This window comes from Tamandua tetradactyla, chromosome 2, assembly GCF_023851605.1.
Source record: "Tamandua tetradactyla isolate mTamTet1 chromosome 2, mTamTet1.pri, whole genome shotgun sequence".
NCBI lineage: Eukaryota > Metazoa > Chordata > Mammalia > Pilosa > Myrmecophagidae > Tamandua > Tamandua tetradactyla.
In genome coordinates, this window is record NC_135328.1 from 51,723,499 (window position 1) to 51,749,077 (window position 25,579).

The 25,579-nt window shown below is 45.4% G+C and overlaps 2 protein-coding genes and 1 pseudogene across 14 annotated transcripts in view; 1 reads left to right on the forward strand and 2 right to left on the reverse strand.

The window, feature by feature from the left end:
• Positions 1-8,875, reverse strand: part of KYAT1 (kynurenine aminotransferase 1) — a 61,425-nt gene extending 52,550 nt beyond the window's left edge. For 2 of the 8 annotated variants that reach the window (XM_077146864.1, XM_077146839.1), the window contains exon 1: positions 5,226-5,335. The gene's annotated coding sequence lies outside the window, so the exon portion shown is untranslated. The other 6 variants (XM_077146867.1, XM_077146843.1, XM_077146833.1 and 3 more) reach the window with 5 other exon arrangements.
• LRRC8A (leucine rich repeat containing 8 VRAC subunit A) overlaps positions 4,816-25,579 on the forward strand; it is a 29,699-nt gene continuing 8,935 nt past the window's right edge. The window contains exons 1-3 of one of the 6 annotated variants that reach the window (XM_077146778.1): positions 4,816-4,947; positions 8,464-8,570; positions 20,388-20,426. The gene's annotated coding sequence lies outside the window, so the exon portion shown is untranslated. The other 5 variants (XM_077146774.1, XM_077146767.1, XM_077146794.1 and 2 more) reach the window with 5 other exon arrangements.
• Positions 16,644-16,937, reverse strand: LOC143671741 (protein S100-A10 pseudogene; annotated as a pseudogene).

A 25,579-nucleotide genomic window follows, 5' to 3' on the forward strand; every position in this document is an offset into this window, starting at 1 on the left:
CTGCATATGGGAGACAAAGAAAGAAAATGTCCCAGGGGAAGCCGTTGAAGAAGCCTGGGAAGAAAGCTAGATGATATGGTCATGTACCTTTCCAGCTGAGAGAGAAAACCCAAAATGTCCTTGGCCTTTGAGCCAAACTGGATGCCTCAGTTTGGACAATTTTATATTCTTGCCTTAATTTGGACACTTTCACGGCCTTAGAACTATAAACTTGCAACTTAATAAATTCCCCTTTTTAAAAGCCGTTCCATTTCTGATATATTGCTTCTGGCAGCTTTAGCAAACTAAAACAGGGGAGCAGAACTAGACAGGATGACCTTTAGGATACCTTCCAGCCTAGCTTCTCAGTCCTCAAAGAACTCAGGCTTCCTTGCTTCCAGGCTAGGGACCCGTGGCCAGTGGTCAGTGCCCTGTATTCCCAGTACATGCCTCCATCAGCATTCCTGGGCAGCTATCAGCCACCACCCTGGCCAGAACACACCATTATAAGTGACCAGAAGGTCGATGACCCCTGTGTACTTGAATTGCCTCAGTGACCATGCTCACTGATGTCCTTAGTGACCAATACTCTGATGGCTGATGTCAGCCTTTGGATCAACCTTGCCAAGCAGCTTGTGTTGATATTGGATGAAGTCCAAACCCTCCTCAGTTTGGCCTTTGGAGCTGACCTGAATCCAGACTCTACACCTCCATGCTCCCTCCTCTCCCAAACTTTCAAATCATTTGCTTTTAAATAAACACTGCCCACCTTTGCTCAAGCTGTGCCCTCCAATCTGATCCATCTGGCAGGGTCTAGCCCTACATCTGCCTCCTCTTTGAAGCCTTCTGGGTCCACCCAGGCCCACCTCTGAACTCAAAGTACCTATTATGGACCTGATATCTCCCCACCCACCCCCATTCCCAAATTCTCTTATCCTTGTAATGGTCTACTAGAAAAGTACTGTCATCCCTGTTTTGTACAAGAGAAGAACAAACAAAGTTCACTCTAGTCTGAGCTGGGATTCAAACACAAGGTACCCTGTTTCCAAACTCCAAACTCCTCTTGGGAGCTATGCCTTAACAGCTGGCCTCCCCTATCCGTTGGCCTCCACTACCAGCTCCCCAGCTGGCAAGAGAACACCAGGCTCTCGGAGACATGAGCAATGCCTTGTCTAGCTCAGTGGTCATGTTCCTTCTACCCTGCGTGGAGTGATACAAAGGCCAGCAAGGTGACTATGGCTTCTCAGGCTGGCTCCACGTCACCTAAGTCAACTCTTTGCAATAAGGATATTTGGTTTTGGTGTTTCACAACAGGATACGCATTTGTGGTGAGACAGTCCTTCTTTAGGCAGGTCTGTCTGGTGTCTTGCAGGACATGGGCTCAAAATGCCAGGTGATTTCTTGTTACTGAGACAACACAAACCATGGCTGCTCTGGGAAGGAGTGCAGGAGGTGGGTATCATGTCCATGTGAGACCAGTCAGATATAAGAACAACTGAAGATTAAAGCTTAGACTTCTATGTATCCATAACCATTTCTCTTAGGTAATTAGTTTTAGAACATATCAATTATGACATGTTCATAATTTATTTTAGAATGTACCTGGTAAGAATGTTTGTGTTTGTATGTTGGTATGTTTAATAAATAAAATAAATTAAAATATATATATATACATATATTTCCACACACAAAAAAAATAGTTTAGACTTGAAGTTGGATAAAGTGGTCCAAGCTCTGCTACTGACCAGCTGTGGGACCTTGGTTATGCCGTATCACAGCCTCTCTGAGGCTCAGCTTGCTCATCTGTAAAGATGAGGATAATAATAATAATGGATAAACCACAGAAAGCATTTAACAGAGGTCCTGACCCACAGTAACCTATCAAAGACAAGAAGCCATTAATGTTTAAATCTGTAAGGCTTTCCATAAAAATTAACTTACAGGCAGGAAAAAAGAGGTCTCTTGTCAGATGATGGGTCCTGTTTTTTTTTTATTATTATTATTATCTACAGAAATAGAGCCTGCGTAAGAAAAGTGTCTGGTGAAAACTTGTTGGCTCAGTGGTTCTACCCCGAGGGAGGTGACAGTCTATTTGGAGAGATCTAACAAGCACACTGACTTCTCCACAGTCCCCCTTGGCTCTGGAATTGGTAAAGTTGAGAAAAATGATTTCTGGACCCCAGGTAGCTGGTTCCTGGTTGGAGGGGGACCCCAAGTAGACACACAGCAGGGAGCCCACCCCTTACTGGCACAAATCTGAGATCAAAATCTCTTCCAAGGATTGACAGGAACCTTGGAGAGGGTGGTCATGTCAGTTTTACAATGGAAAAACAGACTGAGAGTGGAGAAATGAGTTACCCAAAGTCAGAGTCTTGGAAAAGCACAGGAGACCTCCAACTGTGAGTCCACGACTCACACTATTATCTAGAAGGGAGTGGGATGAGAATTTCGGAAATTTTCCAAGGAGCTGGTCATGCCATCCAGGAATGGGACGTGACCCCACATTCGTTGGCCAGGAGTGACAGTGATTCCTCTCTCACTGCAGCAGGAGTGATTTTGGCCAGTTGGCTACAGAGGAGGGGTCATGGCCACACCTAGTCAGACAGGTATCCTGGCACACAGTAAAGGTGTGGACATCTGGGAAGATAGGAGGAGCTGATATACTGTGACTTGACAGGGCTCCTTTATATACTTGGTGCAGAGGCTGTGTGTCAGCAAAGGTTTGCTGCTCATGGGGCAGAATGAAATAAGGAGGTGGGAAGGGTGCGGGCATTGGTGTGAACTTCCTCACTGCTATTAACTCTCTCTGTGTTCCTTCATCTCCCCCATCTAGATGAGAAAATCAGGGAGCCTACTCTATAAAGGTTAAATGCGGTTGAGGGTGGGAAGCCAAAGATGTTAACATGCTAGTGGACCCAGAGGCAGAGCCTGGGATATGAACCAATCTCTGCTTGAGTCTCCAATCTCATCATTTCTCCTAAGAGATGTCCTCACATCTTTCAGATGCAGATTAAAAGTCACCTCCTTTGAGAAGTTCTACTTGACTCCACTTGGGCCCACCTAGGTGTCCCTTCTTTGTGTTCCCATAGGCCCTGAATTTCCATCACAGAACTTATCACAGATGCTAACTGCTAGGTTGTCTGTCACCCTTGCTAGACCCCAAGAAAAGAAACTGTATCTGTCCTGTTCTCCACCAGACCCTCAGTCTCCAGCAGCTCAGCCAGCACACAGTGGGTCCTTAAAGCATTGCTGCTGATGATCCCAGGAAGATGAAGAAGAGACTTAAGTTCTAACAACCTCTCCTGGGAAGCAATGCCTATGGGAAAGCCTCTTTGGACACTTTTCTTAGCCTCTCTGTTCCTCACTTACCCATCTGTAAAATGGGGCTAATCTGCTTACAAAGCATCAGGTAGAAAGCTTGCCCTACAGGGACAGTCAGGGTTAGCTATGGTGGTTGTGGTTGTTAGTTTTACAGGTGGGAACATGGAGGCCAATGGAGGGAAGCGCCAGGTCCACAGTCTCAAAGCTGGAAAGGGGCAGGCTTTGCACTCCAGTTTGCACTGTTGACTCCAATATTTGCCTCTTTTCACTCTATATCCAAGATTGTCTCTTCCCGACTGTTATACTCGTTCAGTCAATAAACAGTTACTGGATGCCTGCTGTATGCCTGACTCAAGCTGGCGTTGTCTGAGTAACAACAAAAAAGCTTTTCAGAACCTGGGCATTTGGTGTGAAATCCTACAAGGCTCAAATTCTAGCTTCGCCAGTTCCTGGACTATGAAATACTTTTAAGTTCCCTAAGCTTTCTGTGACTGTTTCCTCCTCTAAAGAGAAAGGGAAAAATAAGACCTCGTGGTGGCACAGCTGAGGCCAAGCACTGGCTCAACACGAGATGAATGGGGATCATTTACCTTTATCATCATATATTCTGAATAGATAATCAACCTGTGCACATAAGTAGTAAATTCCTCCTCCTCGACTGTCAGGTACCAAGCACTCCAGTTCTCCCAGATACAACCATAGTTACCAACTTCTTGTGTATCTTACCAGATGATTGGTGCACATACCCGCAGACACACACACGTTCTTTTACACAAACGGAACACTGATCAACACTATTCTTTCTGCCCCTTTTTACCCATGAGTTCATATTGAACTTTTTTTTTTTTCCATTTTAGAGGTAGCACAGCTTTCCATTTTATGGTTGGACTACAATTATTTCTTTTTTAAACTTGGTTGCCGATACTATTTATCAGTCTGGAAAACCCGATATTCTTGGAACTGTAGAGCTAAAGTCCAGGAACCGACTAGCCCCGGCTCTGTCCCGGATTCATTAAGTTACTTTGGATCTCATTTTCCCCATTAGCACAAAGGGAGGTAGATATGGGTGCAGAAGGAACCAGCCTAACTGGTCTTCAGTGTCCGCGCGCGGATCAGCGAGAAGCGCGCGCGGTTTATTCCTGCGGGGGACTCACCGCTGGGTTAATTTTTCGGCAAATCGGTTATATCGGCATCACAAAATGCAGCAAGCAAACACCCTGGCACAATCAAACTCGGAACCGTTATTAAGCACTACGGCCTCGGCACCAGACCTCCGGGCAGCCACGTTCAGGCACCAGCTACTCACCCCCACCTCAGTCGCTTCACTCCTCGTCCCCAAGCAGGCCCAGAGGTTACAGTAGTCCCTGTCCCTTTAAGGGGGCCGAACCCGAATATCCGCTACTTCCGCCCCGAAGCAACATGGCGCCTGCGGGAGACGTTAGGGGTGAAGGTACAGAGAATATTCCCCTCACTAAGATGGCGATGCCTTCCCGCCTGACGGTGATGTCACTTCCGGGGCGGAGAAGGTCGAGTGGTGCAGTGAGGGACAAACAAAAGGAGGCGCCGGAGGAGCGCCGCGGCCCGCGGTGGGACGGATCTGCGGGGGGCTACCGCTGCCCACTGGGCGGCCGGCAGCGGCAAGCCCAGGTGAGTTAGGTGGCGTGGGGAAAGGGGCGCAGGATGTCACCTTTCGAAACACACTCCTGCATGCCTCCGGGCAGCTCCCTGGCCCCAGGCGCCCCTGGGCAACGCCAGTTCTGTTCTCCCGGGTTTGGCTCGCTCTGGAGGCCTCCCGCGGCGTCTCATTCAGACTTACCTCCGGGTTCCTCTTTTTGCCGTGTCTCGGGGGCCCCCACCCTTTCCCTGGCGCCCGGGCGCGCGAGCCCCCTCCTCGGTACCCCAGAGCCTCCCTGCCCTCCACATACCGGAGTTTCCGCCTCCGCTCCTTCAAGCCCTCTAGTCACCACCTGGGTTCCTCCAGCTCCTCACTGCTCCATACAACATCCTCCCCTCCCGAGGTTCCACTTCTGGGTTCTCTCCTTACCAGTTTTTTTTACATCAAAGATTGCTCCTTTTTCTCCTGGGCTGCCGACCTCCTCCCTTTCCTTTGGACTCCTCCCTCTCTTGACTAGGCTGGGGCAGTGTCCTGACTTGCGGGTAGGATCTCTGGCTCTAATTTTAGAGCCTGCCTAGGCTGGGGTTCCTGGGAAGGCAGGCTTGGGGTCCAAGGCCCCGACCCTGCCAGTGTCGTGAACATCTCAATGGGCCCAGTAGCCAGATCTGATGAGGTCTGTGTTTGGTCCTGCTTTATGTGAGCTTGAGATTTAGCAAAGTTGGTTTCCAGGCAGAAGAAGCTTAATTTGGAGTCCTTGGAGTTCGTGACAATTCTGCCTCATTTATTGACTGCTTCTTTTTCTTGGTCTGAATTGGAGTGAACCAAGAGCAGACTGGTTCTCAGCTGATGAAATTGTTGCTTTCTTTGGGAAGGGAGAGAGTGGGTTGGGGGTTGTCTGGCAGCCTTTCTTGGGACTTGGCTAGAAGGGTGGGGTGGCTCCTTGGTGAGCCACAGTTCCACTGACTGTTCTTTATCTGCCCTACTTCAGGGAGCCTTTTGAGGATGAGGTGTGGAGGGAGAGAACCTACTGAAGAAGAGGGAATTTGGACCTAAATTGGGAAAGAGAAGATTGGGAGAGCTGAAAAGCCTCCCAGGGGCTTCTCCCACTTTTTCCATTGGGATACCGTTAACCTCTCTCAAACTGTATTCTGCTGTCTTGAGCAAACTAACTGGCAGGCAAACTGATTGTAGGAATGAGGAGGAGGTCTACTGTTGGTGATATATTTTGTGGAGGGGATGGGAGACCTGGGAGTTTGTTCAGAGAGACCGAGCTGGCAATTCCTTCGTGAAGGTCAAGTCTTCCTCCTGCTCCTGTGGGGAAGCAAGGACAGATGACTTGCGCTGGAGGATGGGCTGTTGTGGAGATGCTGGGACACGAATGACTTGTCTTGTCTTTGCAGTCTTAGAGGTTCTTTGGGTTGTAGTCTAAAACCCCTCTGCCTTCCAGGGTCTTTGGGGCACAGAGCAGAGGCCTAAGAAATGTTAGTAACTCTCCCCGGACCTCAGCCAGAGGCATTTGTTCTACATCCCTTGGACACACCCACTAAGAAGCAGTTTCCTCTGCAGACTTCAAGTATCCTTTCTGTATAGTGGAATATCTGAGGATTGTCCCAGTGGGTCAGAATTTAAAGGAGCTGGCAGGATTGCTGCTTGGCCTAGCCTGGACCTCACCTACAAGAGTTGGAGGGAAGGAATCAGCCCGGTTCTTGACTTACTCTTCTGAGAGTGGAGGTGATTTCAGATTTTCACATGAGGACACTGAGGCCCCAGTTGATGGGCTAAGACCTCATGGGAAGTTAGGTGGGATGGATGTGGGGCCCTAAAATCCAACACACCATTTCTTCATCCCTTGATTCGTTGATTCATTCAGCCATTCAATCATCTTGTCTGGGACCAGGAATGGTGCTGTGAAAACATGGAAGTGAATAAATTATGGTCCCTGATTTCTCAGAGCAGCATTCTGGAAGGAGAGAGAGAACAGGAAGACATGAATTCCAGTATAGTGTGACCAGTATACTAATAGAAATATTATAGAGGCAGCCCAGAGGAAGGAGGGTTGCGCTCTAGTGAATAGGGGGTGGTCAGGGTATATTTCTTGGAAGAGGAAAGACTAGGAGAATCAGTGACAGGGAGTTTGGAGGCCCGAGTTTTGGTATCCTCATCCTTACCAAGGAGGGTGGGGCAAGTGCAGAGGTTGGCTTAGATAGCCTTTGTGATTTTATAACCTACTTGCCATCATCCCATGTACAAGTTTGCTGGATTATTGACCTATATCCGAGGGTGGACCCTGTCTTCTGCTTCTGTCCTCCCAGCAGAATACCTAGAATTAAGTAGTTATAATAAATGCATAAAGAGCTGAAAGATTCTTCAGTTCCTCTGAGCTCCAATCCTCCTAACTTCTCAATCCCTTTGTCTGAAACTCCCTCTTCTTCTCTTTGCTTGGTTAACTCCTGTTTATCCTCTGGCTTTCCCTAAAGGCTGTGCTCCACTTCTAGCTGGTTTAGATGCTCCTTCTCTGCTCCCACAACTCCTTACCCTACCCCTATCATAGACTAATCATACTTTCTTCCCCACATTGCCAATTTCTCCATTCTCTCTTGTATCCTTAGGTGTAAGCAGAGTGCTTGGCATGTGGTAGATGCTCACTAAATCCAAAAATCTAGATTATGCATATATTTTATTGTGAGATATATACAAAAAGACAATAAATTTTGAGGTACTAACTATTAAATAGGTATAATAAATGTATAAAGGGTTGAAAGATTCTACAGTTACTACGAGCTCCATTCCTCCTCTTCTTCTCTTTGCTTGATTAACCCCTGTTTATCCTTTGGCCTTCCCTGATAGCTGTGCTCCACTTCTAGCTGTTAAAATAAATTTTAACAAGTAGTTATAAAACAGATTTCAAAATTAGGTATGATTTACAGTTCTACAATTTCAGGTTTTTCCTTCTAGCTGCTCCAAGATACTGGAGACTAAACAGAAATATCAGTATAGTGATTCAGTGGTCATACTCATTTGTTAAATCCTAACTTCTCTTTATAACTTATGGACAGATTTGAGTTGAGGTTGTATGTCTGGACTGAGGCTGTGTCTTTGCCTGAGCCCAGCCACTTCCCACCTCTGGCCCTAGATCTAACCAGGCTGAACTATTCGGCATTCTCCAGATATGATGTTTTGTTCCTTCTGCCTGGAATGCTCTTTCTCTGACTCCTACTCTTCGTCAGAAGTCAACTAAAGCAACACCTCCTCCAGGAAGCCTTTTCTGACCTTACTAGTCTGGGTCTGGTGTTTCGTTTATGTTCTCATAGCTCCTGGATTTCCCCCAATAAAACCCTGGGCACTCAGGATTGTACTTGTTGACTCGGCATCTCCCCACTAGACAGAGTTCTGCAAGGCAGGCACCCTGTCTGATTCCCTCTTCTTGCCCCAGACCCCATTCCAGGGCCCGGCATCAAGTAGGAACTCAGAAAATTTTGGCAACACAGCAGGTAACTCTGCAATAGTCACACACATCCCTGCTGACAGTGGCTTTTGCTTCCTCGTAGGGAAGCATCTTCCATGGAGCAAAGGGAATGCCAGGACCCTGCCCAGGCAGACGTGGGCCGACCACAACATCGACACCCGACGCGCAGATAGCAGAGTCGTCCACGGGGTAAGGATTGGGCCCTTCACCCTCCAGGCCAGCCATGGCCTCCTGTCAGGTGTCTTCCCCAGTCCAGGGGCAAAGGGCAGCGTGTCTGTCTGTATAGTCCTTTGCTTTACTCACTGCAGTGCCCAGAGGATCCAGGACTAGGGTAGCAGAAGGTAGAATTCTTCCTCTTTCTTCCGACTCAGTGGCTAGCTGAGTAATATCTTGTTGTACTCTTTGAATGCCACTGTTAAGTTTCATTGCCAACCTCTGTTTTTTTTCTCCCTTACCTCAGATCTTATCAGGACTAGCTGGATTGCTAATAATACTGCTTTGTGACCATGTTTTCCAAGGTGTGTTCCACGGAACACCAGTTTCTTTGGTCATAGTGGTCAGATAATTCTGGGAAACAGTGACTCATTGCTTTCCTTGCTGCAGGACTTCTCAGAGCTTTGAATGTGTTGAGATGAATATAATGAATCTCTTAAGATGAAGCTAGCAGTTGAGTTTCCCCACACTTATTTGATCACATAGACATCTTTGGGGAATGGGGTTCTCTGTCCTGCACTTTGGAAAACAATTTCTAAAGACAAAGAAAGTAGAAGGATTAGCATCTGGACTCTAGTCAGACCTGGATTTGAGTTCCAGTTCTTAGGTGCTCACTGAGTAACTGTGGGCAGGCAAGTCATTGTTCTACTCTGAGCCTCAGTTTTCTCATCTATAAGAAAGGAATAATTATCGTTCTCATCGTCCTTTAGAATATTTTGCAGATAAAATAAGTTGACATGGGTAAGGCACTTAGCGGAAAGTGTATCCCAGAAAGTGTTCCCTAATTGTAGCTGTTGTGTGTATAGACTGCATTATAATTTGTAAAACGCATCCACATAAGTGATCTCATCTGATCATTTGACGAAACTTGGGCACCTGCCATTCTTTATTTATTGATTGGAAACTGAGGCTCAGAGTGAGAACACAGTTTGCCCAAACTCATCAGGAAGGAAAGCATAGACATGGAATTTGAACCCAAATGTCTGGTATCCTGAGCTAAGGTCCTTCGTTTTCTGCCTTGAGGACTCCCTGCATCCTCCTCCTACCTCGGCTTTTTGTGAAAGAAGTGCTGAGTTTCCCCAGCCTGGATTTTAAAAGAAATAATAACTTTATCATTTTTGTGTGTGTATGATTAGGAACGTAGTTGCATGCTCATATGTTTTTATGCTCATATGTTTATATACTTTTATAAGTTTGGATTTTTAAATATACTGTAGAAAGTAAAAGTCTTCCATGAACCCCATTTCCAGAGGTAATCACTGTGAATGGGGGAGGGAGGGGTACATTCTTCTCTATCTATTATTACCATTTGCTTATTTTTCCAAAAATTGGGTCATGTCAGAATTACTGATTTGCAGCTTTGTTTTCTTTCATTTAGTGGTATCCCCTGGACGTCTTCCCCAGGCAGGAGGTAGATCTGCATATGAGTCCTGTTAGAATATTTTGACCCTCTCTTCTCTCTCATTTCCTACCACCCCCATTGCCCCTCTTTCTCACCATCCTGGGGTTTTTGAGCTGTTTGTCTGAGCATTTATAGCAGTGGACTGTGGTGGTAAATGCCTGCTGTGTGATTTTGTTGACTCTCCTGTTTATTGAGACAAGGTCAGCAAAACCCAGTCCTGCCCTGTAGGAGTTTCCTGTTGGTTTTGAGGAACTCTGCCCCCTGGAGAGGGGACGCCTAAGCTGAAGTCACTTTTGCTGGGTTTTGATGAGCAGAAAACAGCGGGTCATCTTTATCTGAGATGAGAATTCCTCCTGTGTGCCAGGGACCGCTTGGAACAGCATGGGCTGGCCTGAGAGGTTTTGGCCTCCAGGGTTTGCCCTCTGCTGTGTGCCTGAGGTGGAGCCCAGATTGAGGGGTGGGGAGAGGAAACACACAAAGTGTTGGATTTGCCTGAGTCTCCCCTCCTGACCCTTCAGGAAAAGGATGGCCCTGACTTGGTTTACACTCCCAGTACCTGGAGGAAGCCTTGGTCTCAGGCCCTTGAAATGCTCCTTCCAGGAAAGTTTGTATTGAGGATGGACAGATGGGGAGAAGGGAATGAGTTCGACTTAAGACCTGGATCCAGAGTTGCTCTTTTGGGACATAGGTGACTCAGGATAGTTTGACAGGAAGAGATTTCTGGGCTAGGAAGCCTGTTTTGTAGAGCTGGGAGAGCACTGTTTGGTAGGGTCAAGACTGGGAATGAGGCCTTTGTCAGACTCCTAATGTCTTGCCTCACCTGACAGTTTCCTCAGCTCACTCTCTTTGTCCTTTCCTTCTCCCATGTTTTCCCTCCCATTCTTTTCCTGGAGGCTCTTTTCCTTCTCTCATAAGACATTTCTGGCAGAGAACCCCAGGAGTTGACCTGTCTGTAGATGATACTGTACTTCTCCAACTTCTCCCTCCTTCCCAGCTCCAGAAGCAGTGTTTTCCCGTCCCATAATCATTCTAGAACAGTTGCATCCCAAGTGTACTGGGTCACTGCATGCATTTATGCTTCTTTCCTTGCACAGGCTTGGATAGAAGCAATTTTTACCATTTTACGGATAAGAAGACCAAGATTTAGAGGGATGAAGTCTCTTACCCAAAATTGTACAATTTATGAGTGGCAAAGTCAGGTATAGAACCCAAGTCTGTTTGGCTTGATAGCCTTGCTCCTGCTACTCCAACCTTCTATTTTGCCTGCTTCTTTTTCTCAAGATTCTCAGGCCTGGGGGTGTCCCAGAATCACCCAGGGAACTTGTTTAAAATGCTCTTTCCCTGGCCTCACTACCACAGACCTGCTGAATCAGCATCGTGGCTGCTGAGCCCCGGAGTCTGCACTTTGAAGAAGCTCCCCAGGAAGTCTTGAGGCCGATGTTCTGCACATTATGCTGAGAAACACTGCCCAGAGGCAGGTCACTGAAGTCATGGTTACCACTTCTAGCAAAGGAGTCCATCGGCTTCCAGAACTGGTCTAGAAGCTGGGCTGCAGGACTGGGCATTGCAGGTTTCTTTTAGGACTTCCCAGTATGTGTGGGTTTGTGTGAGGGGGCCACTTAACCTTTCTTTTTCAAGGATATGGGTCACGGTGTTAGGACTTGGATTTTGAGGAGGACTTTTACTCCCAGCCTCTAATGTTCCCTACTCTTCTCCGGTGTGTCTGCTACTGTATTCTTGTCTCTGTTATCAAGTTCTTGAGGGCTTAACATTTCAAAATTAAATAGACTGCTGCAAGATAGCCTCATTCCTAGAGCCATGTTCCACCAGAGTAAAAGTAGCTGTAAAATTCCACCGCTTTCACATGCCACCTGGGTACTCTGGGAGTCACAGCTGCCAAACCTGTACCCTCTGGTGAAGTCCACATGTTGAATGTGCTGACTGGCGTTGGGGGTGAGAGTGGTAGTGCCTTGTATCTCCTAACTGGCTCCCTGTGTCTCGTCCCTGGCACCCCCTCTAGCAGGCAGTTCACCAACAACAAGGCCTCCTCAGTACTTCCCCTTGCCTGGCTGGGCCTGGCCGATCCTCAGTTCCCTGTCATCTCAGTGGAAGAAGCTTCTTCAGCCATTCCTGGGCAGTCGTACCCAAGTTTCTTAACCTTCCTAGGAAGGCAGTGTTGGTATTCACAGCAGGTCACGTCCCATCTTCAAGACACCCCCACATACACCCATCTTCCCACTGGCCCTGACTTGAAACTGCCTTCTGAGCCCAAACCCGGAGCTCTGCTCCCTTCCAAAGTTTCCTTAAACCTGTACCTAAGAGACCAGAGGCATCTGAGTATGGCCTGCCAAGTTCCCCTGTGTAGACCTTGTTTCTGTGCACCCCCCAGGAAAAGAAGGTCTCATCCCAGGAAGGATCTCCAGCAGTCTGGGTGCTCAGGTAAGCTCAGGAGACCCGCTTGGCTTTGAGGCAAGTTGGTACAATGGAAAGACAGATTTTGGAGTCAGATGGACCTGAGGAGTATTTTCCCCACCATCTTCTAACTTTGTGGTCTTGGGCACAGACCAAAGTTCTCTGGGCCTCAGACTTCACAACCATAGGGGACTGATAAAACATACCATAATAATAACAGCAGCTAAGATTACTGAATTTTACTATATGGCAAATACTGTTCCAAAAACTTTATATGGATTACCTCATTGAGCCCTCATCACAACCCTACGAGAAATAGATCCATCATTCCATTTTATAGGTGAGGACACTAGAGCCCAGCAAGGCTAAATGACTTTCCTAGGGTCACACACTGTTATGGGGGAGAGCTGGATTTGAGGGTGCCACTTTTCTGTTTTATATGGTGATTGGGAACTGAGGCATAGGAAATGCTGAGCGCAGTGTTGGTGTTTAGATGTTCAGTAACCGGTATCTCTGGTGGCAGCCTGATGGGGTGGGTGAGGAAGGCTCTAAGCCTGAGTCTCCAGCCTGACCTACTGCCTCTGTGTGTTCGGCTGAGGAACTGGGGGGGAAGATTCCCCAGGCCGTGCCCTTGTGAGTCTGCATGAGGGTGAACCTGTTTGGGAGCCCCACTGAACCTGAGAGCAGTTTGGAACGGAAACTTGGCCCCCTTCCCCTGTGCCAGATTGCTTCCTCTCTTCCTGCCCCTAGGAAGTAAGGTTGTGCCCTGGTACACAGGATGAGTGTCAAACCAGGCAGTGCCCTGGCTCACAGTCTTTGAATCACCCTAGTTGGGTGTGGGTGTGGGGGTGTACAGGGCAGTGCCCCACTGTTGGGTGGGAGTGGGGGCTGTGCATGCCGGTTGATGGGTGAGACCTTTCCTCCCCTTCCAGGCTCCTGGATCAGAGGAAGCATACAGCCCAGGGGTGCTGTTGAAGAAGTGAATTCACAGGTTTAGAACCCTCCTGGGACTAGACCATTGACCTAGTGTCTTTCTTGGGCTACTTGGGAGAGGCCCTTTCCCCCTTCCCTGGGAGAATGTTAGAGAGACAGCCTTACCATCTGTGGGACTAGGAGGAGGGTCACCAGTTCCCACCCCACCCCCTTCTGCCAGGAAGTTCTCCCTGTTGCCTCTGTGCTTTAACAAAAGGTTCTCTGTGCCCTGTTTACCCAGCAGCCCATGCCTTTGCTCAGATGTGGGAGCCATGCCATATCTCTGTGGGCTGGCTTGGGTCTGGGGCATGTTTAGGTGATCTCCCTCTTGGACAGAGCAGGATGTCATTTCTTTGACTCCCTTCTCTGTCTGTAAGACGTGTCAAGAGGAAATCAATAATGTGGACCCAGATTGACACCAGAAGGCTGGTTCTGAGAGTAGACCAATAACTCTCTGGACTCTGGCCTATTTTGGGATCCTGAGACTGGGAGGGTCTCTGGAAGTTTGAGACTCCAAGTGTGGTCTGAGGGTCCAAGAGGTCCTGGGGGCCTCGTTATGGCATTTGTGTTGTGAGGTGTATGTACTTGCTGCTCAGCCCTCACTTAGGTTTCCCACCCCCACCCCCGAATTCTAGGAAGGTGTTCTGTGGCAGCAGGTGGGCTGTGGTAACATTAGCACTTACCTGTGCCAGGCGTGCCTGAGACATAAGACATTATCTTATTTTAAATCCTTGCAATAACCTATTGAGATGGGTACTATAATATTCCCATTTTATGGTTGAGGAAATTAAGGCTCAAAGAGAAAAAGACATTTGCCTGAAGCCCACAGAGAGGAAGTGGTGGAGCTGGCATTTGAGTTTCCTGACTCCAGAGTCTGAGCTGGTACCCACTACATGGGGTTGTTACCATTAGGTGGAATGTCCGTGAGGATGAAGGCTGTGTTAGAGTGTGTGTTGTTCGGGTGGGCAGAGAGGAGTGGGCTAACATAGTGGTTGACAGGTACTTCTTATAAGTCATTTTATAATCCTTAGAAACCACAAAAAAAATAAGAGAAGATTGTTTAACATAGACAGCCCTCTAAAATCTTAACCACCCTCAAACCTAACCACACATGGTTCTATGTATACCCTTCCAAGATTTGTCTATATGTATAGAAATAAGTTTGTTAGTGATATGATTTTTTAAATAAGAATGGGATCATATGTTTAACATACTGCTATATGGCTCAGCATCTTTTTTTTGCATGGGCAGGCACCGGAAATCAAACCTGGGTCTCTGGCATGGCAGGCGAGAACTCTGCCTGCTGAGCCACCATGGCCCACCCTCAGCATTTATTTTTGCATAATATGTTTCAGATGTCTTTTTGGCTACCTAATACAACCTATGAGGTTGTATTATGACTTCACTTTGTCAGATTTTGATGTTTTGCCGTTGCTTCAGATACACACGCTCATATAAATATATATGTAAATATATAAATAAAATGTTTCATATATAGTTGAAGCATCCTCCCCAATCCCATTTCCTTCCCTCCCTAGAGGAAATTACTTTTTTTTAACCATTTTTTTAATTGAGAAATCTTCACACACATACATTCTATACATTCTGTACAATTAGTGGCTCACAACATTATCACATAGTTGTGTTTTCATCACCATGATAGTTTTTTAGAACATTTGCATCACTCCAGAAAAGTAAAAAGAAAAAAGAAAAAAACTCATACATACTGTAAACTTTACCCCTCCCTCTCATTGACCACTAGTGTTTCCATCTACCTAATTTATTTTACCCTTTGTCCCCCCATTATTTATTTATTTTTATCCATATTTTTTACTCAGGAAATTACTATCTTGATTTTGGTGTTTCCATGCATGTTCTTATGCCTCTGCTACATGTGGATATAAACCTTATAGAAGATCTTATATAATGTGTGTCTCATTCTACATCTTGATTTTTGTTTGAGCATTGTTTTTGAGGTGTAGCCACGTTAATTCATGTAGCTGTAGTGCATTAACTTTAATTGCTTTAAAGTATTCTATTGTATGAACAGAACAGTTTATTTATCCTTTGTCTTGCAGACGGATACTTAGGTTGCTTCCAATTTTTTGCTATTATAAACAGCTAGCGCTTCAGTGATCATTCTTGTCCATGATTTCTCATGTATGTGAAAAGAGACTCTAAACTGTATACCGTGAAAGAAATTGCTGGTCATAGGGTGTGTGCATCTTAACTCCTCATCCAAGAATTGAACATTTTTGCCCATAAATAGGGATGAAATGGCATCTGATTTTTTCAATTTGAAATTTTAAAAGTTACACATTCGTAATTAGTAATCAGATTAAGAATTACTTTATATGTTAGTTCCCATTTGCATTTTTGTATGTGTGAATTGCCTATTTGTATATTTTGCCATTTTTCTTTTTAATTGTTTTCTCTTATATTTGTAGGAGTTCTTTATTTATTCAGATACTAATTATTTGGTGATTCTACATATTGCAAACATCACTTCCCAGCCTGTGGCTTCTTTTCACTTCCCTATCTTGTCCTTTGATTTGAGATGATATTTTAACTTTAGTATGGTTAATATAGCAATCTTTTCCTGTACAGGATTGTACTTTTGGAGGTAAGAAATCTTTCCCTATCTTAAAGACATTAAGGTAGTCTCTTAGAGAGATTTCTTTAAACGTGTTCAAGTTTTTGCCTTAGGTCTTTAATTCATAAGGAATTTATTTTTTTGTTTTTTTCATGTGCGTAGTTGAGAGCCAGCACCATATATGGAAACTCGTTCTTTCCCCCTGACCTGCAAAACCAACATTGTCATGTAGTAAGTTTCCAGAAATGTAAGGGTTTGTTTTTGGGCTCCACCCATTTATCCCTATGACAGTACCACATTGTCTGAATTCCTATAGCTTTATATTAAGCCTCAATGGAAAGTAGGTGTCTCTTCCCACCTTGCTCTTCCAAAATTGTTTTAGCTATTCTGGATCTTTTTTTTTTTTTTTTTTCTTAGATATTAAAAAGCAACTGGTTTATTGAAGGCAAGAGGATACAAACAATATAAAAATTAAAAGCTTATCTGGCATTTAATTGACTTTTCTTCCACTGCTTGTCAAATGGGAATTGGATTTTATTTGTACATTTTCTAAAGACCCGACCTGTTTTAAAATCCTTGTTTATGCAAAGGGAAGCTAGGGGGCAGATTCCTTAAGCGACTCTTGGGATAATTCTTATGAGGGTGGGGGGAATTAATTCTTTAGTTCTACCTACTTCTTTCCCTTCTACTTTATGTGTACTATAAATTAGTCATTGCGCATGATGGTGAACCCAACAGTTAGCGAAAAGAAGCTCTGGAAGCCCACTTTGCCATCTCAACACTGGTCCAGATCTTTTGTTATTTTGTCCACAGCCAGAAGGTCTTTTTCATTTTCCAAAAATTCAGGAAATTCCTTTTCCATGAGTACTCTCAGGTCCTCCTTTGTTAAGTAGCCTTTATCCCTTGCAAATGTGTGAAATGTAAACATCATAGTTTCCATGGTGCATTCCATTTGTGATGACATTTTGGTGAGGTCTGTTGATACCTTGGCCGGAAGATGTGGGGCGATTGCTTGGCGAGCTGCGACACAGAGCCAGTGAGCAGCGCGGCAAGACTGGTACCTTAGTACCTATTCTGGATCTTTTGAAATAGTGATTTTAAAAAATATTTTTTTCTGAATTGCCTGAGAAACACATGCTTATTACAAAAAATAAAGGTAAGTTTGGGGTGAAAAAGATTTATAAAAAGCAGCCAAATCTCACTACCAAGACTTTCCAGTACGTGTGTTTGTGTTGTTATTTGCGACAAAAAGGTTACTCTACCACAGTTAACTCTTTTTATTAAACATATTTTATTGTGAAATATAATATATACAAAAAAGTTTTTTGTATACCAAAAAAAAGTGCATTTTAACTAGTAGTTATAGAACAAATTTCAAAGTATGGTGTGGGTTACAGTTCCACAATTTGAGGTATTTTGTTCTAGCTGCTTCCAAGACACTGGAGACTAAAAACAAATATAAAAAAATGATTCTTAGGCATACGCATTTGTTAAATCCTATCTTCTCTGATACAACTCCTCCTTCTCCCATTCTTTAGGGATATTGGAGCAATGACCATTCTAACTTTTTGATGTTGAAAAAGGGTATCAACATTATGGGATTTGGGGATGCAACTGGTTGATGCTGTTGGAGATACTTGAAACTCTGGGTTTCAGGGCTTATCTGGCTCAGGAACCACCTGAAGCTTGCCTATAGGTTTCTGAAAAATAAACTTAGTGAGTGAAATTTTTAGAGTCCCAGAGCCCAGGGTATACTTTAGGGTTTACAGGAATACTGTTGGTTGGGGCTTGGTGTACCATGGCAATTAGCGATATCTAGCTGAAGCTTGCATAAGAGTAACCTCTAGGATAGTCTTTGACTCTATCTGAAATCTCTTAGCCACCGATAGTACCTTATTTTGTTACATTTCTTTTCCCCCTTTGGTAAGTAGGCATTGCTGATCCCACAGTGCCAGGCCCAGGCTCATCCCTGGATGTCATGTCCCATGTAGCGAGAAGGGTAATGATTTTTCTTGCAGAGTTGGGCTTAGAGAGAGAGAGGCCATATCTGAGCAACAAAAGAACTGGAACTCTTAGGCATAATTATAGGTAGGCTTAGCGTCTCCATTACAGAAATGAGTTTTATAAGAGCAAGGGTCAAGATCAAGAGCTTATTCTATTAACTTGGGAGTCCCTAATGTTTGAGAGAGTATCAGGGATTTCCCAGGTGGGAAAGTTTAATAGTTCCATATTTTTACTCTAGTTCAAGGGACTTCGCCAATACTTTTTAATTATTTGCCCAACATACTCTGGAATGTCTCTGGGTATTACATTAAGCTATGCAGAATTGCAAGATCTTGTTCCCAGTTCTAGGCTCTGTGTGTTTAGGTTAACTGAACTGGCTAGACAGGTCAAGTTAGATTGTGTACCACAGAAAATTTAGGTTTTGAACAAAATAAACCTCTCTTCCTTTGGTCTCATACAGTAGGTGAAGTCCTGCAATACAGATAATATCCATTACCCTGTAATCTGATTTACCTTCATCCCAACCAGATTAGCTTCATTTTTATCTCTAATTGAAGGCTGATCTCCTTTTTGGCTTCTTTCACAGTTGCTGTGTGTAGGAAAGCTTTCTTTCAGAGTTTCAGAACTCCAACTCTGAGTCTTACGTGTCGCACAGGTACTCAAAATTCCAGGAGAATACCAGGTTATATACATATTGCACAGCATCTTAGAATTTAGAAATAGCACTTAAAGCTCAGGAATAAATGTGACTACTATAAGAGTTTACCATGTAGGTCCCCATTTTCTTATAAGTATTTTATAAAAAAGACCATACAATATTTGTTCTTTTGTTTCTGGCTTATTTTGTTCAACATAATATCCTCATTGTTCATTTACCTCGTTGCATGCCTCATGACTTCCTTTCTGTAGCTGCACAATATTCCATCACATGTATGCATCATAATTTACCCTTCTGTTTCTCAGTAAATGTACCTTTCAGCCACCTCCATCCATTGGAGTATCATGAATAATGTCGCCATAAACATCAGTGTGCAAATGTGTATTTGAGTCCCTGCTTTCAGTCTTTTTGAGTATATTCCCAATAACGGAATTGCCTACCCATATGGTGACCCTATATTTCGCCTCCTATGGAGCCACTACATTATCCTCCGGAGGGGCTGCCTCATTCTTCTACTCTACCAATATTGAATAGATGTACCTCTCTCTCCACATTTTCTCTTGCACTTGAATCTTTATTTATTTTGAATCTGAAGATTTTGTTGAGATTTATTTATATAGCATATATTCTATCCAAAATAAAGTGTTTCACAGTATCCTCACTTAATTACATAATCAGCATCACTCTCAATTTTAGACACTTTTCATTGCTCCACAGAGAAAAATAACAGACACACTCATGCCAAAGACAAAACCCACAAAACTCCATTTAACTCTTACCTCTTCCCCAATTCTTTACCCCTAGAATTGTGGTGTTATAGTAATGTATTCCTGGTTAACTCCATCTTGCATTCAACATACTTTGAACATTTTTGTCATGTCATCAAGTGTTTTGTGCTAACATGTTTTCATTATTGCATAGTATTTCATTATGTGATCGTTTAGTAAGTACTTAATCACCCAATAATGGGTGTTTGGGTTGTTTCCAATTTTCCTTGGATATGAATGATACTGTGTTGAACATTGCTATAACTGAATCATTGTCCTAGAACTTTCCCAGACAATTACCCTCCTCCCTTCTACCTCTCTTTCCTGGGCCTAGCTCAGTTCCGTAATCCCAATTTACTCCACCTTCTATATTCCTGACTCTGCCTGAGGAAACTGGGATGACTCTGAAATAGTCCCTGTCCTACAGCGCTCCCAATCCTTTCACCCCCACTCGTCCATGGCCTCTTGGCTGCTGTGCTTTACTGGGGTATAGCTGAGGGGTCCCCACTTCACCTGACCTCTAGGGGGGCCCAGCCCAGTCTTCAGCTGAAACTGGTGCGTCTTTTTGGGGAGGAGAAATAGCTAGATCAAAGCCCTGAGGAAAGAAAAGATGCATAGCTTTTTTTGTCTTTACTCAGCCATCCTAGTTTCAAGCCCTTTAAGCTATGTCTTTTATTCAGGATCCTTTCCAAATTCTCCATCTCTTGGGGCAGGGACCTGACTTGACCCAACTCCCTATTGCCCTCCTGAAAGCATCCCAGTTCTCTCATGCAGAGTCAGGGATATAGAAGGTGGAGTAAGAGCTTATGGAACTGAGCTAGGCCCAGCAATACTCATATGATATGCATCATCACTGATAGCACTAGCAAGTATTCCGCTGCAGACAAGCTACAAAGATCCTTATATCCAAAGGCTACTTTATTTTTTCTTTTGAGGTGCTATATATTGTAAATTTCTTTACTTTTTTTTTTTTTTTTTTGCGTAGGCAGGCACTGGGAATCGAATCAGGTCTCCAGCATGGCAGGTGAGAACTCTCCTACTAAGCCACCATTGCCCGCCCACTTTACTATTTTTTAATCACAGTGGCAATGCATGCTGGTAAAAAATTCAGTCATCACAGAAATGTAAGACTTAGAAAATAAAAGTTTCCTTTTTAAATTTCTAACTTCTTCCATCCATGAGAGAGCCGCTAATAGTACAGAGAATGTGGGTAAAGAGTTTATCAAAATGGAGCTGGAACCCACTTTTTTTATTCTGGATCCCTCTTTTTTCCAAAAGGCAATACATACAGAGTTACTTCATTCCATTGAAAAGGCTTTGTATTCTAGCGGTCCCTTTAAAGTACCATTGCCCACCTACTGTGTGCCAGACCCTACCTAACTCTGTCTCTTCCCCAGGTATCTTTGAGCACTACAGGTTTTCCTTCTTTTGGACTCCTTAAACGCTCTGATTGTGCACACTTTTCATTCAATCAGCAAATGTCTATTGGAAAACTCCAGGAGGGCCAGGACAGCATCTGTTTTGCTCTCCTCTGCCTACTCGCTCCCACCCAGCCCAGACAAAAAAGGCTATGTATCTTTCTTTCCTCTAGGCTTTGATCTAGCTATTTCTCCTCCCCAAAAAGATGCATCAGTTTCAGCTGAAGACTGGGCTGCCCCTCCTAGAGGTCAGGGATTAATACCTACAGGGAAGTGGGGACCCTTAGCTATATCCCAGTAAAGCACAGTAGCCAAGAGGCCATGGAGGAGTAGGGGTGAAGGGACTGGGAACGCTGTAGGACAGGGACCATTTCAGAGCATGTGGGCAGAGGATAGCCTGGCTTGTGGTTTGTGTTGAATATTTCAGGTCCCATCCTTTCAACAGTACCTGATGTAATGCCTATCCTTAGCCCCATTCCACAGACGGTAGAACTAAGGCTCAGAGGTGAAGTCACCTGTCTAGTGTAACTTTGTTAGTTAGGGGCAGAGCCAAGGTCATCCTTCTGCTTCTAAGCTCGTGTCCTCGCCTCTGTGCAGGGCTAGCTCTCCACCTGCCCAAGGTCCCACACACAGACAGTTTGGGAAACCACGTTTTTATGGTTGTGATCATCCTCAGAGCTAGTTGGGGCATCTGTTACCATCTCTGCTGGGCTGTAGGCAGGAACAGTCAAGACAAGGGCTGTCAGATGGTGGTGGTGGCTTTGCAATGAGAGCCCTGCAGCCTGACAGGGGGAAGGCTGCAAATTCTTGGGAAGAGAGGAGTCTAAGTTGGGCAGAGGCCTGGAGCCACCCATTCCTTGGTACTTTGGCCCACCCCTTTAAAATGTGGGCATATATATAACTGATTATTTGCTCCCTACTAGATGTGGAAACTGAAGCCCTGGTTGGGAAGCCATATCACACCTCTAGGAAGGAAAGCCAGTTATTGGATGCAAAGTGCAAGGAGGGGACAAATGCTCTGCCAGCAGGAAAATTAGTGAAAAGGGTATTTCCATAACTTGGAGAAAAGGTGCCTACATCTTTGAATCTGCCCCTTTTCCCTTCCTGTGCTTTTCTGACCAGGTGGACCCCAAGGGATGGCTGTGGAAGTGGGGGTCTGCTCCATCTGAATGCCCGCTCCACTCGCCCTAGAGTTGCTACTGTCTATAGTCCACAGCAGATCTGGGTTTAAAGACTGCCACTATCACTTAGAGGTTATGTGAAGTTGAGCACATGACCTTTCTCTCAGCCTCAATTTTCCAATCTGTAAAACCATGGGTACCTCCAGCCTTGTTGAGAATTCTGTGCTTGGCACACATTCATCAGTGTCTAAATGGGGAACTGTTCTAACTGTAGCATTTAGTCATTTTGAGTCTTCAAGCTCCTGGGGTAGCTCTTTACATTGCCTGCTAGGTCTGCAGAGAAGAATTGACTGGATCTCCCCACCTGTAGGGAAATCAGTTCCTTCTCCAAGATCCCCATGATTGTGCAGGAACAGGGAGGGGTCTAAAGCCTCACTGGCTTCAGCTTCTTTCCTCTTCTCCATTCCCCCTCCCTCAGACCTCCTGAAACTCAGCTTCTGTTTCCCTCCTCCCCACCAAATTCTGAGGCCACTGCCTTTCACTGCACCCCATTCCCACCCTGTTCCCCTTTCAGGTGCTGTCTTGGAGAACCTCTGGATTTCTTGAGACCTTACTGTGTGCAGAAGATTTTTGTCCTCAAGGAGCATCTGTTCTCATCTAGGTGATTGAGGATCCAGGAGGTTGAGGATGAATGATGTACCAGCTAAAACGGACTGCCTACCCCACTTTGCACTAAGCACTTTAAAAGCATTATATTTCACTGACTCTTCATAGCAGCTCTGTGAAGTATTGTCCCCTTTTTATATATGAAGAAACAGGGGCCGAGAGCCAGTGAGGAGGCCCAAGGTCATACAACCGGATCTCCAGCTGATTGGTGCTTATCACCTCTGTTGGCTTCCTGCCCTCTTCCTCAGCAAGCTGCCTGCTCTGACTACCTAGCCGTCCCCTATTAGGGGACTGGTCGTGGGGCAGCGCCTCTCTTCCCTGACACCTCTGGGGACTAACGTCCTGGATTTGGTGCATGTACCTTCTTTCCTCATTTCCTCAATACCCCTTCAGAGAAAGACAGTGACTAGTTCAGATTCACTCTGCAAGTTGGTGACAAAAGTGAGGCGAGAAAATGGGTAATACAAGGACCAGCCTGCATTGGAATCCAGTCTTAACTCTGTTACCAGAACCTCTCAGAGCATCACTCTCCTCCCTGGTGTCATGGGAATGTGACAGACTGGCACAAGACTGGGAATATGCCAGTGTCCCCACAGTTGGTCACATCATGGAGGTCCTTCCACCATTGGGGTCCATTTTCTGGTTTTTTGGGGAGTGGTGTTACCTTGCGTTGGTCCATCCTTAGCCCTGCCACAGTGCCCCTTTGAAAAGGGCCATCCCCTCCATGAAGCATTTTCCAGCAGGGAGTTGGCATCTGTCTCTTCTGTGTAAACCCACCATGCTGTAACCATGGCTACCCCTGACCTGACATGGGGTTCAGTTATTCAGGCTACTCCCCTGTCTCTCTCATGCCCTCCCACACACTTAAACTGGACCAGAAGCACCTTGAGGCAGGATCACAGCTTGCATGTTGCCCCCACTGGACCTAGTCAAGGTCTGAACAGAGTTCAGGATGTGCTTAGGTGTGGAGTGCAGAGAGAAGTCAGACGTACCTGAATGGAACAGACTATTTCCTATTCTGCACTTTAATTCTCTGAGCCTCAAGTTTTCTCATCTGGAAAACAGAGCTGTGAATACTTCCTACATCAGAGCCTGAGGGAGTCAGGAAGGCAATATGTATAAGGCCCTGGGAGAGGAGGGATTTAGGTTCCCCTGTAGGCCCTGCATCGCAGATGGTGAAAGGATTCTGTGAGAGAGCTTACCCCGGTACCTGGCACATGTCCTTGCCCTCAGCAAATCTATAATATGCCCTGGTTCCACCTCCCTCACTTAGGGAGCTCAGATAGTTCCCTTTCCTCCTGCCCTCCTCAATGTGAGCAGACTGGATGTTCTTTAAATCGACACACACCCCACACACCCTCAGAAATAGAGTAAAGTTGTAACCACATCCTGCATGGTCATAAACTGTTCCCCATCCCCGAATATCTGGCATCCTGCCTATGGTAGAGTCACACAGGACTCATCTGAGGCAGGCTGTTGCATGCCCTCAGGCCCTTGGGTCTTGGCCCCTCCTCTCTTCGGGTCCTCAGTCTTCAGGCCTCCGCCCTGGATGTGGGAAGGGTGTCTCAGCTGGAGGCAGGCTGTGTGATTCAGCAGGCCTTCCCCCTGAGCGTCACTTTCCTGGGAGTGTGGGTGGTATGAGGAGCCAGCTGGTCATTAGAGGGCCGGGGGCCTTCATGGTGGGGGGGTGTTCACCCTGGCCTGGCTGGGAGGGCTGCCCCTAGCTGGTGGTGGTGTCTGCTGGCCTTGCCATGACCTGAGCTCTGGGAACCCTCTTGGGAGGGGAGAGATGGGAAGCTGCACACCTGGGCTTGGTTTCTCTTGGCAGTGCCTGTTTTTGAACGAGTGAAGATCAAGGTGAGGGCGTGAGCTCTCCACTCACTAACAGAGTGACCTTGGGCAGGTGATTTCACCTCTCTGGGCCTTGGTTCCCCTGTAGGCCCTGCGTCACAGATGGTGAAGGGATTCTGTGAGAGAGCTTACCCCGGTACCTGGCACACGTCCTTGCCCTCAGCAAATGTATAATATGCCCTGGTTCTACCTCCCTTACTTAGGGAACCCAAATAGTTCGCTTTCCTCCTGCCATCCCCACATGTCCCAGAATATCTTAAAAAGGCTGGGACAAAAAGCATTTGGCAATTGAAGGAAGGTCTTCTTTCGTGAAGGGTTAGTTACCATCCTGGTTATAGATATTGACAATCAGGATAAGGTGGCCCAGGCCCTAATCTGGGTCCTCCAGTTCCTCTCCCAAGAGAAGAGACCCCATTTGAGAAAACACAGGTATTTAAACCTTGGTTTGAAAATCTAGATTCTAAGTTACAAAATGGTGTCCACAGTAAAAAATAATAATAATAACAATTTTACTTAAAAAAAAACATTCACATGCAAAAAAATACATAGAAAAGGACAGGGAAGTTGTTATTCACTGAAACATTAACAGTAGGTATCCCTGAATGGTGTTTTCACAGGGTATTTCTTTTTTTTTCTTTTTTGTCCTTATACTTTTTAAATGTTTTTCCCAAGTTTTCTGCAGTCTCACAGACATTAGAAGAACAACTTAGCTTCCCAAGTTGATCATGGCTGGCCTCAGGAAAGACCTCCTGGAGGTGGACCAGATCCCCTCCTCCCATGTATTTTGTTACACACCTCCATGTGTCCCTGGCTTTATTTCCTAAATGTGGCTACTTTTCCCATGTTTCCCAAATTCAGCCATCATTAGACGCCCCAGAGTCAGGTGCTAAAAATCAGATTCCCAGGCTCCACCTGAGATCCCTTGAATTAGACTGTCCATCAGGGAGAATCCACTGCCACTGTCATTTTTTATTTCTTTATCCACACAGTGATAATTTTACATAAATGCATAAATGTGATCATTTCATCCAGGTTTGGAGTTAAGAGCACTTTTGTTTTCTTGTCCCCTTCAGTTTGGCTCCCACCCCCAGAAGCCTGTTGTTTCAAGTTTCATTTTGTGC